This window comes from Pempheris klunzingeri, chromosome 1, assembly GCF_042242105.1.
Source record: "Pempheris klunzingeri isolate RE-2024b chromosome 1, fPemKlu1.hap1, whole genome shotgun sequence".
Classification (NCBI taxonomy): domain Eukaryota; kingdom Metazoa; phylum Chordata; class Actinopteri; order Acropomatiformes; family Pempheridae; genus Pempheris; species Pempheris klunzingeri.
In genome coordinates, this window is record NC_092012.1 from 34,212,372 (window position 1) to 34,226,438 (window position 14,067).

Here is a 14,067-nt window from a genome sequence, read left to right on the forward strand (position 1 = left end):
GGTGAAAGTGTCTGTGTTGTTTTGACAATCAAAGGAAAAAAAAACATTGATTATCCCCATATTTTAAAGACGTTATCAAAATGTAATCCTTGACAATGAAAGCTTTATTTAATAGTCACTTGTAATCTGGATGCCATCCATTACTACCCAGCCCTGCCAACCTGTGCAGGGTTGCAGTACTTGTACTTGTACCTGTAGTATTAGTACACGGTGGTGTGGCTGCTGTCAGTGGAAGGTAAACATGTGAGGATAGTACCGAGGATAAATGAGAGCATGTGAAGCAGACAGAGGCTGTAGGGGGGGGGGGACAGGTAGTGGACAGTCTCACCTGTTGGCCACGCGGCTGTGCTCACACACCGCTCCCCCCGGCGGCTGTGCCAGACCTCTGCGCATGCGCCTTCCGTCGACGGAGCGGAGACCATTTCCTCCAGCAGCAGGCCTCTCACACACACACACACACACAGACGGGTGAAGACAGGAGTAGCCGTCAAAGCACAGCCAGGTTTGGGACTGTATCCTCACCGCCGCCACACACCTGGATGCCCCCCCGCCGCAGGAGAGCTCCTCATGGGCCTCGGTCGCTAGCTGGGAGCAGCATCTGGTCGACACGCAGCGGTATCTTTGGGTGAGTTCCCCCAGCGCAGAGCTGTTTGTCTCGGTGTGCCGCCGCCGCTGCTGCGCCCCGTTAGCTCCGGGAGGGAGTGACTGTCGGCCAGGGTGTCCTCTGTTTACCTGTACCTGTCTGTGCCTCCGCTAACCGCGTCCCGGCTTTGTTCCGGTCCCGCTAGCGGAGCTCACTGCGCCGAGCTAGCGTCCGTTAGCCTTAGCTGCTAGTTCACACACAATGTAACGTCACTGGGTCCATTATCGGACACGCTCGGTTTTAACAGGTTTCTACCCCTCCGGTCTTCATCTGGCTCTCTCACACACGAGCACAACACAACACAGCACCTGTTACCGGACGCCTGTGTGTTTCCCCACAGTTTTGTTCTTTTCATGGGCGATTTTGCGGCTGTGCCCAAACCCTCCGAGTCACCCGCCTTCCCCTCTCCCCTCTCCTCTCTCCCACCGTCGGCCGCCTCGGTCCGCGGCTAGCCCTCCGTGCTCCCGACCTTTCTACCTCTGGCTGTTCGCTCTGTCCTCCATGAGTACCGCCGACACGGTCGGTGTGGTCCGGTGCTGCAGGGGCGCCCAGAGACCAGGCTGGGGGGGCTGTAAGATCCTGCAGCGAAGTGCTGCAGGCGGATGCGCCGTGTTGGGTTTGTGCATGCTGTCGTGGAGCTGGCTGTGGAGGGACCGTGTGTGTGTCGTCTTAATAACAACCACGTGCATGTTAAACTTGTGCCAGTACCTGCTGCTAGTGGTGTGTATTCAGCTGGGAAATGAGGAGCAAAAGCACAAAATAACGACCCTGTCCGATAATGGAGGCAGTGGCTTTAGCCACCTCCGCACGGGGCTGGAGCTGAGATTGAGCCCCTCTCATTGAGGAAACACTGCTCCTCTCTCTGCCCTGATGTGCTTTAGTGTGCTGTGTCTTCCATTCTTCCATTCCCTGGCATGTGGACCTGGACCTGCTGTGTACACCTGTGATGATGCTGTTTATCCCACAGTAAGGTCATAGGTCAGGGTCGGCCTGGAGCTGCAGCAATTAGTCCATTCATTTAGCAGGTGTCAACTATAGGAATTATTATAAGGAAAGACATTAAACACAATGGCTTTTGGGTTGAGGACGCCTTCTTGGGCTTTGGGAAGCACTGATGAACATTATTCACCATTTTCTGACGGTTTAAAGACCAAACAATAGCGAAAATCAATAATAATCAATAATCACCTGATGTATCAGCAGGGAGAACTGTGGTTGGTTGCGTCCCTACAAGGAGCTCCAGTGTCGTACACACAGGTTAAAGGACATGAGATGCTTTAGACATAAACAGTGGTGATGTTAAGTGTTAAATGTTGGTGTTTGATGAATCAGAGCAGTGAGAAGTTCACCCTCACCCTGGCTTGTTAGTCCCCCCCCCTTGTTAGTCCCCCCCCCCCTCAGCGGCTGGAGGAAACTGTCTGAAATGATGAAATGTACATACCTCTGCAAGCTGCGGCACGACCGACAAAAGCCATGCAGTGTCTGTCGAGCATTGTTACTTTACACGGCGTTAACTTCCCATTTACTTTAGGTGAAGACACCCAATCGCTCACAATCTGTGTGCTGGGAACAAATGGCTTTATCTGCGCTTGTCATCTGCCATGTTACCGCTCTGCATCTAAAATATCATCCTTCCAGATCTTGTTGCCTATTTTAATAACAGAGCCAGTGGGAGGCTGACCGGCGGACACGTGGTCCGTCTGATTGGACAGATAACTGTGACTCATTTTGATGCACACCTGACCGCAGACGGTGCAGAGTGCTGATGAAGCAGCTCGGTGGCTTTGGGTTTTCTATTTGTGAAATCTGGTACTGAGCTTGTTCGGGGCGGGTGGGGGGGTGTGAGGGCCTGGCGTCCATTATCCCCAGAGGAGTCTGCTGAACCAGACAGTAGCACGTTGGGTATCTGTACCCCGGGTCTAGGATGTCCAGCAAAGTGTCTCAAGGCTCTGTGCTTGAACTGAAGGCAGCTTCTATGTGTCGAAGCACAAAACGGTTTATTTCAGCCCTCTGTGCAACGTATACAGGAAGAGTCTGAGTTCTTCTAAATTTGATATCATAGAAAACCCAATGATGTTCTTATAGAGAAGAAGATAAGTGAGCTACACTGACGAGTGACGAGGTCTGTCTGCTACCGAGCGTTTTGTCAGCACATCTTTAGGGTTTGTCATCATGAGCTGCTCGATGAATAAGATCCTCATGTTGGCGTCTGTTGCTTGTGTTAAACTAATAAGAGTGTTTAATAAATGTTTCCTACATTGGTTTAGCTCATCTGTGACTGTTTTACTCTGGCCTGGACTGGACGAGTTCAGTTCCATCACCGACTGACTGACTGAAGGAAGTCTAAAGGAGCTCAGTGAGGACTAGAGGTGACAGGACATGTCTGCCAGCACAGCTCCACGTCGGCTCTCGTCTTTCTAGCAAAGAGGCGTGGTGGGGGTCGCTGTCTGGTCGATCCTTAATGCTGCCGAGCTGAGCTGTGTTACTGTCTTATGTTAAGCTCTGAGCCTGGCTCATGTGCTCTGCGGGGAAGTAATGGCTCCTCTGTCTGTACTCTGACCATCTCATTGCACATTTGAAGCCTGTCCAAGGCCCCGCTGACCTCAACACAATGACCGCGTCAGTTCGTTTCCCCTCCAGCCTCCTCCCTCCAACCTCCACTGTCTCTTTAATCAGCAAGGGCACTAACAGAGGAGGGATTTATCGCGGAGGCTTTGGTACTGAGCTTAACAGTATACCGACACTCGTGAGCAACAGGGCGTCACAGATGGTCCAAGACATACTCTGCACAGTGGGCTATGTCGCTCTGCATGCATGCAGTCGGCAGCGTTTACCTCATGGCTGTTTGCATTTCAGCAGCCTGGTATGTTAGAATCTGTAAAATGAAGTGCACTGAGGTGTGGGCAGTGCAAAGTCTTAATGCCCAAACACACACACACACACACACAGTGGGCACCGCGGTGTGTTTTACTGTGCCTGATAAGGTCCGTGCACATTCTGACTCATGGTGGTGCACAAGCAATAGAGAGTGAAACTGACAGCAGATCTGCACTGCACCTGCAGTGCTTCCTCTTTTTAAGCTTGTGCCGACACACAATGGGTGCATCATCCATACGCTGCAGTGTACAACACATTCCTTTGTTTGTGGATACCAGACGTGACTGTGTTTATGGCAGATTCCTGTTAAAGGGATAGTGCAGTGTGGCTTTATGAGGTCGGTGTTGGTGTATCACCTACGGTAGATGGCGGTCAGCACGGTGGCAGTTTGGAGAAGCAGGCAGGAGTTGCTGGTCCGCCACTGCTTTTAAATTGTTAGTTTGGATCCAAACTATCATGTTAGTTCATCGACTGAGACAGCAGCAACTCCTGTGTTCTGCAGGTTAAAATGACTGGTTTTGTTAATGGAGTCTGGTGACTTTGAAGCGAGAGAAGAGAGAGAAAGAGAACACATTCACTTCTCCATCGGAACGGGGTGACTGATGGCAATGTTAAGTGGGAAAATATTCTAAATATAGCATACACTTAAACTGATGGCTCCTTTTTATAGGTGTCTAGAATCTGTTTTCCAGCAGTACATCGCTTAGCGTCTGTGTCGGGACGCCTGCCTGCTTCTCCAAACTGGGGGCGTGCCGACCGCCCTCTACTGTAGTTAGTACACTGACTGTGGAGAAGCTCAGACAATCAGAACTGTCCCTTTAAAAGATATCAGTGTGTTATCATCGTAGTACTAATCAGATTATAGCCACTGGTGTGGATCAAATATACTATACACACTGTTCATTTATCACCATATGGGCTCCCATCAGGGCTGCAGCTAATGATTATTTGACGTACCTGTCAGCTCATTATTATCTCAATTAAACGATTAGTCATTTGGTAAAACGCCAGAAGACGTCTCCGAATTAATGAACTTCAAACAGTCCAAAACCCAGTTTGCTTCAATAAAGGACCAACAAAAACCAGCAAATCTTCACATTAAAGAAACTGGAACCAGTACAATTTCAGGACTTTTGTCTAAAAACTAGATTAAAACAATTAACTGACAAAAAATATTCATATGCAACTATTTTGAGAACGGATTCATAATTTAAAGTGCCATTTCAGCATTTTTTATTCTCTTACAGCCTGATATGAGTGTTTCCGTATGAGGCATCACAGATTAATTCAGTCACTATTACATTATTTAACAAACACACTTGAAGCTTTAAGTCCTTGTTTAATTACTCTGATGAGAGAACACCAGCTTTCAGCACCATAACGGTACATTAATCAATCACGTTTCATGATAATAGAACCGTGGACCACAATCATTATGGCCTCTAGACGTTTGTTGACCCCAGTGTGTCGTCTTCTCTGTTCAGCCCCTGCTGAGCTGAGCTGAGCTGAGATGAAGACAGCCCCCACCCCCTCATACAGCCTCCTTCCTAGGGATCCTGCTGCCCAGTAGAATAGTGGCATTGTGGCTGCCATCTTGTGCTCAAACTCAGCGAGGCCTCTCCATCTGGGCAGCGGCTGGTCAGTCAGGCGGCTCCTCGAAGGCCGGCGGACTTCTCCTGCCACGCCTGCTGGCGAGCTGCACGGTGTGGGCAACGAGCAGAGCCACAGGCCTGACACATGCCGAGTCTTTCACTCCGCCTACGGCCTCCAAAGAGCTCCCACTGGGATCTGTTTCACACTAGGATGATGATAATCCAACATTTTAGCATTTCTAGAATATGCCATCCCAGACAAAGTCATATCTCATTATTTGTTGGTCCTCTCTGCTCTGTTCATGTGTTTCCACTGGACCTGTGGAGGCACTAAAAGTTTAGGGAAGCGCAATACGTGACTGTCAACAAACAGCATGACCAAAAATCTAATTTAATAGGAAAGAAAATCTTACAGAAGCGATGGCGTCTGTGAGGAGGCAGATCTGTCAGGTGCCAACGCAGGCGGCCCCACCTGTTCCTGTAGCCTGCAGCTGAGATGTTTTATTACCCACATAACGAGCTTCTTCCTCAGGTGATCATTTAGAAACTGCATTGTGAAGAATTCCCCGGCTCCAAGACATAAATCAACCAAAAAAACCCTCAATAACTACCCACCTGCCCCGGGGTGCAGACCAGCAGTGGGTCATCTAACCCACAGACCTGCTGGACATCAGTCTGTGTTTCTGAGCGAAGGGACGATTTCTGCTGAGCGAGACAAGTGACACTGTGGCACAGTAGAAATCACAAGTGGTCGCCATTTATAAGGACCTCAGACTGCCACTCCAGGGTTCTCGTTCTCCTTTTTCAAGACTAGTCTGAAGTAGACCTGCACTGATCAGGTTGATAGAAAACTAATCGGCAGCTGGTTTGCCTGTTGGCTGATCGTTTAAATCCCTTTTCAAGCAAAAAATCCCCAAAATTGTAAATGTGGACCTTTGCTGCTGGTTTGCATGAAGCTCTCTGACGAGGCCACCTTGGGCTCTGGGATATTGTGATGGACATTTTTCACTAATGTCGTATGAACCAAACGATTAATCCAGAAAATAATCTGCGGATTAATCTGTAACTAAAACAGTGGCTAGGTGCAGCCATAGTCTGTAGTTGGTAGGGTGTTGTTTAAAGGTCAGTTGCACAATGATGAGCACAGGTTGAGATGGGGGTCACCAGGTAAGCTGTGATGATCGGAGTCACTTTACAGAACTACGGTACGATAGAAACCAAGAAGAGAAACGGGCCGCTGATGTTGGATAGCTTGCTGCCGTGCTGTAGGTGTGTGATAAGAGATTCCAGCTGCAGGGTGTTTGGAGGAACACACTTGAGCTCCTGTAGAATGAACGGTTTGTAAAAGTGGCTCATGCTATCAACACAGCCTAGTAACCATCATTACTGGTGTAGGAGATGCTACGTGTTGCCACTGTGGGTTTATTGCAGTAATAAAGTTACCGCTCTGTTTATATTCTCATGTGAAGCAATGTTCCTGGACCAGAGGTGTTATTAGTGTGTGGCCAAGTATTTAAATCCAGCAGAGTCTGAGAATCTGTAATATTTTCACGTTGATAATCAGAGTTTGAGGATTCAGAGACCTTTTTAAAAACAAGAAGACGTACTTAAGATTCTGCACTATTTCTAGTGGTGTTGACCACCTGAACTCCTTTTGTGCAGCAGGTCAGAGCTGTTTCCTTCCTTGAAGCTGCGTTCAGATGCACTCGGGGGGATTTAATCCACGTCCACTTTAGTACAAAGGAGTTCAGGCTGTCAGCGCTACAACAAACTGTGCAGAAACTGTGCTTTAAAATGTTTCTGAATCCTCAAAGTTTGTGATCATTTCCAGGCGGACGTGAAAACCTTTTAGGAGCCTTTGTCGTGCCTGTGTTTAAATGTAATATGCAATGCATGCTCAGGGTGTTTGCTCAGGCGTCCAGTTTGATAAATTACTGAACATTATCAGCATAGAAAGAATTTCAGCTGATTAATGACTAACTTCATTCAGAAGCTTTGCATAAAATGCTGGTGTGCTGTAAACATGGTTTACAGCAGCTGTCTGACATGTTACATGAATGATACCTTTCACACCTCCAGGTGACTTTGACTGAATGAGGCTTTTGTCTCCAGCTGGAAGAAGCACAGCTAACACAGTTTCCACTCTTTGCCACAACGTCGAGGTGTGTTGGTCTGATTAAAACATCTATCGCTGTCAATCACTTTGATATCGTATCGTTTTTTTTGTGATAACCAGGACTGTGCTGTTCTCACCTGCATGTCCAACCTCAACCAGATTTCACACTCACTTCCTTATCGTTTCATCTCGCGTGAGAGCCTAGATATTATGGAAATAGTTTACCTCCAGTGAATTTGTCTCTGTGATTTTGTGGTGCAGTTTATGGGCTCTCCTTTTTTTTTTTAAAATTTAGCACACTTAGTTTATTCTAAAACAGACATTACCATCTGGCCATGTTGCCTATAAACTGTCACTAATTTGTATTCTCAGAAAATGAAATGCCGTGTGCTTGCGTCCGGTGTGACCACTGTGTTTCCCTTCACACAGCAACACCTGTGTCCTGGTTCACTGGAGCCCTTCATATTTAGACCAGTAAAGAGGAAGCAGTTCACTCAGCACAAAGTTGAAGGCGTTTTTCTCCATTTATAGAGATCTTAAACTGCGCTGTCATCGTGGTGAAGGTCCTGAAAAGAGCACAGGCTGAATCACTGATGATGATGATGACAATGAGTCCTGTCTCTGCAGGGAGGCTCCAGTTCTTCCTCTTTTATCTGCTGCTCTTCGATGCACTCCTGACTAGTTTTTCTGCAACTGAGTCATCCGATGTAGTTCAAAGAGGCAGTAACGGCGTCTGCTCTAATGATGTCACAGAGACTGTATTGTGAATAAGACCCACTCCAGTACAGCGTTTTCTCTTAAAGGGAGATTTCACTTGATCTTTTCTGTGAATAGAATTCCCTTCAGGCTGTCGTTTTCTAAAAGCAATATTTTTTTCCCCTGATATTTCCAATTGAGAGATTAAACCAGAATGATCTGTGCAGTCTGGATTTGATTTCTATCGTTTTCGTGTCATGCACACAAACTGCTCAACCCTCGTGAATTTACGAGACACAGCTGCAGTGGTCAAACAAAATCACAGGTTACTTTACAGCTCAGTCTTTAACAAAACATTCTGCCTTCTCCTCCCTGAGCTTAGCAGATAACATCTTCTACAGAACAGGTTCCCTCTAAAGCACAACTCCAGTTTTTCATAGTCCAGCTGGAAAAAAAAAAAAGCATTTCAGTCCCTCTAAATCTACAGATGAACGTGGTTCTCAGCTTCACCTGCAGCTCCTCTTAAACCCGCTGGTCTCTGGGCTGACGGTCACCAACCTCTGCACACATGGACCCTTTTCTTTTGTCTAAATAATACTACACATGACTGTAGATATTCTTTATGAGACGGCTGCTTTGTATTTTTTGTTTAAACCTGATATCAACCGAGCGTGTTTCTCTACACACGAGGAACATTTTGCTCCTAATCTGTTGACTATCACAGCGACGTGTCTATTGTTGACCGTGGCCTACATCTGGGCCTGTTTCTGATGCAGCTGATGAGCCCCGTGGCTTACTGAGAGGTGGGCAGCTGGATGGATGGATGGATGGATGGATAAATAGATGCACGATGATGGATTTAGAGAGAGGCAGATGGATCACTCTTCAGGTCTTATCCTTGTGATCCTCCTATTGTGTTTCCGTGAATGATAAAATGGTAGAAGATGTTGTCGTCATGGTAACCCTCTTAATCACTGCTTGAACGGTTGAACATTTAGAGAAACGGTCCTTTTCCTCTTGCTGAACTTAACACTCTTGATATCGTTAGAAATACAAACAGCTGGCTTCACAGTGAATACGGTAGTCTGTATTTATGTTGAGTTATATTCATTAGACTCACTCGCTCCTCCACACAGGCTCTGCTCACACCCTTTCAGACCCATCCCATGTATATTTATTTGGTGACTGTCTCACACACACGTGTGCTCAGATCATGTGCTCTTCTTGCTGACGTCGAGGCCTCTGAGCAGGCCGTGGTGGGGTCGGCATCGGAGGAAAATAAAGCCACCCCGTCTCAAGTTTCTGCCGAGCTCCGCTTGAGTCTCCTGGGAATGTAAGAATGTACCAGCCATTTAGGACACGCGGACCCCTCCCTGCATGCTCTTCAGCTTGTTTCAGTGTTAACCTCATTGTGTCGAGTAATGGGTAGAGTTTGGATAAATTGTACGTTGGCGGTTAGTTTCCTGGTTGTTGCCAAATACGCAGTAAACTCGGCCAGACAGCCAGGAGCTTGTCTGTACTCACTGACATATGAGGCATCTCATGTTGTCACCGTGACCGTGATCTCAGTAATAAAATGTAAAGCACTGATCCTGGGCCAGTCCTGGACGTGGGATGGGACAATTCTCCTGACCAAAATAACTGCGATTCACAACATTATGTGATATAATCTTTTGTGGCTCCATCTCTAGTTATTAGTGCATGGCCTATATATGGTCTATTTACCCTGACTGGTGTGTTGCAGGTGACTCCAGCACATGGCCAGTACATTTTTAATGGGCTGTGTCCTGCTGTGTTGAACTGTAAAATACAATGCACATTCAGGATGTTTGCTCCGGTGTCCATACTGCGTCCTGTGCTGTTCCTTCACACTGTGGCTTTGATCGTTAATAGTACTGGTTCTTCCTACCAAACATTGCTGCTATCTGTTTGTGTAACTGTACATTTTCTTTAAGTTTTTAATTCTTGATCAGAGGTAAACTTCGCCTTTGGCTCTTAGAAATCGTTGCCTGTATTTGTGCTATTCAAGGATTTTATAGGCTTAAAAAAGAGGAATCAAAATGCAGTTCAGAGACAACAAAGATAACCAGGGCTGAATAATATGTCGCTATTTTCTGTATTAATTGCTTCATTGACAACAGCTGGTTTGTTCTGTCTGACCAGGCCTAACGATGACAGAAGCTGGAACCAGAGAAATTTTTATTTAAAATTATGTCCCACAAGATTTAGTTTTCTGTCAATCAGCTGATTGTCTAATTGTCTATTGATTATAGCTTTTAAAAGACAGAGTTGGTAGCAGCAGAAGCACATGAAAGAACCTGACAGAGGGACACTGATGCTGTGTTCACACCTGTGGTTCAGCTGGTCCAACACTGCATTTCATTGGGAGTGGACCAACAGAGCTGCACTGCAGGTGTGAGGACGGGCGCGGTGCTGCTCGGGGACCCTCTGATGTGGTGGACGTACAGGGCGACCGGGGAGACGGTACGTGTAGACGTGTGGGCTGTTCAAGGCCGTTCTGCTCAGCCCTGTTTACACAGACTTCTCTTTAAGGCTGGAGGCGAGAGTGAACATGATTATCGCTGCATGCTGTGTGTGAATTTACTGAAGAAATCCCTGAGCCTTGTTCTCCGTGGGCAAGATTTGCAGTTGCTGCCTCTGCAAACACAGACTCTGCATCAGGAGAACTTCTCCTCTGTGCTGCCTCACTGTCTACCTGGGGTGTATCACCCACACCATCGCCTTCACCTTATAACCCAACGTCCTGTTCCACGGGTGAAAACAGCCTACACAACTCTCCCTGTAGAACATTCAGATACTCAGACGCAGCTGTACTGTACGTTCTTGTAGTCTACGGGACTTTGTCCAGGTTTTCGCGTCTCAGCTGAAGCGGGATGTGCGGGGATGCAGAGTTGTTTGATCACGAGAGGCGTGGCGTGTCGGAGAGTCGGTCCTGTAGGTGAGGCGCTCTGTGCAGCGGATGCAAAGCTAACGATAACACTAAGAGCTTCATGTGAATCACTGTTGTATGTGTGGTGTGATTTAAACTAGGGTGCACGCTATATGGGGAGAAGTGACGATACGTGTCTCAGTGTTTCGTCAGTGACTCACACACACACGCACGGCCCTGAGATCTGCACTTAAACCCAGCACATACAGTGTATAACGGCCGATCAAAGCAGCGTTGCACTGATTTACATCTGTCAGCCAGTTCCTCTTTCACCTAATTAGGCTACATTTCTTCACTTTGCCTATGAAAAGAAACCAATGACCTAGTTAATATTGTCTCTGGGGTTGAGCTATTGTGGCTGAAACAGGAAGGATTATTAACTAGTTATTTTGTCTAGATAATGATATTTCGAAGTACTCGTCTTCTTGTATTTCACATCAGTGTGTCGACATTTATGGCAACAGACATTTGACCCACGAATCCTGGGTTATTAATCCTTGTAACAGCAGTGACATTTGTTGCTCAAAATATAAAACACATGAGCCGCTCCATGTTGGAGGAGTTTTCTAAAGAAAAAAGCTGCCAGACGCTTCAGAGAGTCCAGTAGTTTCACATCCTGTCACAGTGTGAATATGCGTGATATGCGTGTGTTAAATGTCTGTGCACATACACGGTATGCTTGCACACTGGTGGTTCAGTCTAAGCAGGCGCCTGTGCGTGCACCATGGCGCCCCACACTGCGCGCTAATGCAAGCCTGTGGTTGTGAATTAATAATTGAGAGTGCTGGCATGGCTGGGTGGAGCCTCTATTATTCATGGCTGGCATTGGAACCGACAGATGACCACTCCTCCGCCAAGAACCCAGGCAGTCTTCACCATGTTCACGTCTGCCTCCGTCCTCTGTCGTCTCCACCCCTCTACTCCGCCCCTCTACGTCCTCTCTTTCTGTGCCCTTGTTCTCCTGATCTCTGTCCTCCCCATCTGTGAGCAGCTCATTCCCATCCTCCCTCTCTGCGTCTCCCCGTGTCTCACTGTGTTGTGCTGCCTGTCTTTCTGTGAGCTCTTAATTCAAATTCGCTCCCTCAGAAGTTGGAACAAGACGTTTCTGAAGTTCTGAAGACACTTGGTTGATTTTCAGTAAGAAAATGTTACGTAACAGAAAACAAAGGCATTCAGCTGGACCTGAGATGAAGCTCAAACTATTTATTTGAAGAGAATAATGTGCATTAGGACCCTCAGCTTCCCTTTGACAACCTGATCTTACTCTGCCCGTCCTCGTCTTCTCTCTTAGACAACCCCGTCTGCCTCTCTCTGCACTCTATTTTGAGCCAAACCGTATTCCAGTGTCATTTGCAATTTAGATTTTGCCTTTAGGCCTCTCCCTCCCAGTCTCCATGTCCCCCCATGTGCCTTTCTCCTCCCTCTCTCCCCTCTTTTTAGCCCACTGATTCAGATTTTTCTCCATGGTGTCAGTGCCGCCGCCACTGAATGCTTCTTTTATTTGAGAGATTTGGAGCTCCAGTCACCACTAATGCCGCTGCCATATTGTACCAGCACCCTGCTGCGGCTGCCGCTAATGACATTCTTTGTGTCTCCATCCCTGCGCTCTGCTTCCCCATCTCCTCCTCCTCTGGTCTGAAAGGAGGACTTGTCATGTGTTGCCATCAAAGGAGGAGGAGAGCGAAAGCAGCAGCAGCAGCAGCAAACAGCTTCCATCCTTCCTCCCCACTCATTCTCCCTCACCCTCACCCCCTGGGATGTTTGAAGCCACTTCTGTGTGTGTGTGTGTGTGTGTGTTTGACAGCATGCATTAGGCCGAGGGTGAAGGCTCTGTATGCATATGTATGGAAGTGGCAGCACATTTCAGGCCAGAGGATGAGGGCATTTTATGTGCACTTTTGTTGCTGTGTGCATGTTGTCAGTGAGAGTTCGGTACCGTTGACAGGAGCAGGCTGAAGAGTGTGTGAGCCTGTGCAGATGTCTTGTCAGAAGAGCACAGATCCTACTACCCCTCTGCCCCCCAGCCCTCCCATCCCCACTGTGGAAGCCTCCCTCTCTTACCTGCCTCCACGTATCAGCTTGCACTGCGGCCAGAGTACAGCCGTCCTCAGTCCACACAGTTACATGTTTTGGCTACTGGATGGATGGAGCTAAGTAGGCTTGTGCCGACGATCGTATCATATATGGACAGCTGGAGGCATGTGTGTTTGTCTGCTGTGTATTCAGAGATGTTTCTGGTCTAGCGGCATGTCCGCCCGCCTAGCCCCCGTTCATCAGCACAGCAGCAGAATTTTAAATCCTTAATTACAAACCAGGATCTGACACCCCTCGTCTCAGTTCTCCATCTGCCTGCACACAAAGCCTCTATTCTGTGCTCCACCAGAGTGGCTCACGTTCTGGGTACGATTAGGAGTGTGATATTAAAGATGACTTAATAATGATATTGTTAAACAGAACACGATGCTGTGATATCGTCACTGTTGACACACAGACTTTTAAAAAGGAGACACTGCTATTAATGAGAGTCATTAATAATTTGAAAAGTGCTAAGCAAAGAATAAGTTATTTGATAGAAATTGATAAATATATCACTACTACTACTGGCATTTCACCGGTGATGTGAGAGATCATCTGTTGAGTTGCATTAAGGGAAATGTAGGCTCCGGCATCGTCTGAGCTTGAACGGCAGGATACCCCAGCTTCTGCTACTCCAATTTTGACCGTTCTTTGAATTTGTCAGAAAGAGATTAAACAGTTGTATTTGTTTACAGGGAAAATTCACATCTGCCAACATCACTGTAGCCTTTTTCCAGTTTTAGCCAAGAGGCTCATTTTCAGCTGCTGTCCCCTTGGCCAGAAGTGAGGCTAGCCTTTAAAACAGCAACAATCACACAAGTGTGGAGAATATGACGGGAAGCAGCTGAACCGGTAAAGAGCTTAGAGGAAAATGGCAGCATCATGGAGACTAGGACATGTCTAAAGCAGATAATTGATACAAAACAATGTCAGACGATCAGTGTTGACAGTTAAAACCATGTTACAGAAGATGGAGATTTAACCCAACGGGACACGATCTGACTGACAGGCAGGGGCCCGTATGATGGCAGCTCTGGCTGCTATTCAAGGTTAAATGCAAGAGTCTCTGTGTTGTATATTTAATGGAAGGATGTTCTCAAACTGCGAAGGCTGTCTG

The 14,067-nt window shown here is 47.2% G+C and overlaps 1 protein-coding gene across 1 annotated transcript in view; it reads left to right on the forward strand.

Annotated features, from left to right (window-relative positions):
• The first annotated feature begins 453 nt into the window (after window positions 1-453).
• LOC139203004 (tyrosine-protein kinase CSK) overlaps window positions 454-14,067 on the forward strand; it is a 41,772-nt gene continuing 28,158 nt past the window's right edge. Inside the window, exon 1 of the mRNA XM_070832637.1 lies at window positions 454-625. The gene's annotated coding sequence lies outside the window, so the exon portion shown is untranslated. The remainder of the gene's footprint in view (window positions 626-14,067) is intronic.